The sequence below is a fragment of the Hippocampus comes genome, unplaced genomic scaffold, assembly GCF_001891065.2.
Source record: "Hippocampus comes isolate QL1 unplaced genomic scaffold, H_comes_QL1_v1.1 scaffold238, whole genome shotgun sequence".
Lineage (NCBI taxonomy): Eukaryota > Metazoa > Chordata > Actinopteri > Syngnathiformes > Syngnathidae > Hippocampus > Hippocampus comes.
Window position 1 is genome coordinate 713977 of NW_017806177.1, and position 2020 is coordinate 715996.

The following is a 2020-nucleotide window of genomic DNA, read 5'->3' on the forward strand; positions in this document are numbered from 1 at the left end:
CCCACCCCCCCCCCGCCCCACCCCCACACACAGACACACACACACACACCCACACCCTTTGGAATACAACAGCAACTGCTCATTTTAGCATGTACTCCAAGCCAATGGAGAAAATAAAGTGGTACATACCTGGAAGATTCTGGCAATTTTATCCACAATCACATTGCATCCCTTGAGCGCCAGCCTTTTGTTTCCTTTAAGAAGGATGTAACTCGAGTCCATTGTACACAATGAATTGTTTACTTCACTTAGACCCCGCTGACGACAGTCGATGGCACTATCCTGTGCTTCCTGCAATGCGTAGACTGAAAACCATAAAAATTCAACATTGAAAATGGAAATCCAGAAATTCAAGCCCTTTCCAGAAAACTCCATATTTTGATTTTTTTCTAAGGTCATTAGTTGTCCTATTTTTGTTTTAAAAACGAAAATTGAAAATATCACCCCAAATGTTCATTTTTAGTTGCTTTTCAGAATTAAAATTAGCATGAACGGCGGTACACGGACCCAGATAAAAGCATGTTTTCCGTGTTTCAATTTCCAATTTATAGAAGCGATACAGGCGATGCCTCATTCCGGCTCACTGGAAACAGCAACACTGCCTTCTGGCGGATGGAGAAGGAATAGCGTTTCAACACATGCAAATATTTTCAACTGTTGTGTGTGTGTGTGTGTGTGTGTGTCTGAGTACCTTAAAACTGTGTAAAACGTTTGTTTCAAAATCAACGAGCATGCACGCTGATCCACAAACGCACATTCAACAATTCACAAGTGGAACTGAATATTTACAAAGGACAAGTCATGATAAATGCTCATACAACATTAACATGTAAATTGTGCAAATATTTGTGGACTTGAAAAACATGAAAATCGCACGTATATTTGTGGATTTCAAAAAACATGTCAATATCGCGCATATACAGCATTTGCGGATCTCAAAAACTTGAAAATCACTGACATATTTGTGGATCTCAAAAACACGTGAAAGAAAACAAATATAGTTGAGTGAATCATTTTGAGACAAATCTGTCCCGATACTCAGGCTCATAATGAAAAGCTGGACCACAATCTACAAAAAAAAAAAACAAAACCTGAAACCGATAATGAGTAGTGTTATCGTAACGCTATTTTGAATAAGTAATGCTAGCATAGTAACAGACAGGGCTAATGTAGGCTTGTTTGGAGCACACAAGACAGTGCTCCTCTTGTGCACAAAAGTGAGGACCCTGTGGCTTGTGTCAGAGACTCGATGAGGGGACATCTTAGTCAAGTGAAATGAGGTTGCAATTTTAAAACTGCAATCTCTCCCTTTAGAGAGGACACATCACGCTAAATCAACTTTATACAGCTTTTCGCCATGTTAAAATAGGAATTCCTCACCAAAAAACACTGCCATGGTGGTGGTTTCCTCGATTCCCTGCCGTGGCCGGATCTAAAATTACAAGTTGTGACATCTGGATTTGTTTTTCCCCTTAATGTGTGGTCAATATTACTATCTAGGCTTCACGCTGCCCTTGCACTGTTATCAGCTATGCTAGAATCTGCAGATTCGGCGGCAGCCACCGCAATCATTTATCCCAGAGGAAGTATTGATCAATTATCAAATTTAACACTGTATTATCTATGAAACCATAGCAACAGAAACAAGAATTGTTTATGGCATAAATTAAACAGACTATTTCCCGCAAATTTTGTGTGTGGTGGGAAGCTAGCTTGGGCTATTATTTTGGGTATGTTAGCATCTGCTGATTCAGCCACCTTTTGCCATGATTTGTAGAGTAAACCTGTCACTCAACAGTGTGATCGCTAGTTTATTTTTGCTATCCATCGGCTATGCCTTGGTTCTTCTTTTGGCAGCTTGTAGAATACTGACCCCTTCTTTTGCCTCCTCTTGTTGTGGCACCATTTACTCTAATTAGCGGCACGTTTTCTATACCGCCAAACTGCTACTGTTTACCAGAGATGAAAGTGGACTTTTCTGAAAATTCCGGGGAAAAAAAAAATTAATAAAAAATATATA

General features: G+C 39.7%; 2 long non-coding RNA genes across 2 annotated transcripts in view; one reads left to right on the plus strand and one right to left on the minus strand.

Moving 5' to 3' along the window:
* Positions 1 to 130: 130 nt before the first annotated feature.
* LOC109532546 (uncharacterized) lies at positions 131 to 1411 on the minus strand. The gene is made up of 2 exons (XR_002171394.1): positions 508 to 1411; positions 131 to 305 (listed from the first exon to the last, which is right to left on the minus strand). It is a non-coding gene; the product is annotated as an uncharacterized LOC109532546 (long non-coding RNA).
* A 14-nt stretch (positions 1412 to 1425) lies between these two features.
* LOC109532548 (uncharacterized) overlaps positions 1426 to 2020 on the plus strand; it is a 4194-nt gene continuing 3599 nt past the window's right edge. The window contains exon 1 of the long non-coding RNA XR_002171395.1: positions 1426 to 1951. This is a non-coding gene — a long non-coding RNA (uncharacterized LOC109532548). The remainder of the gene's footprint in view (positions 1952 to 2020) is intronic.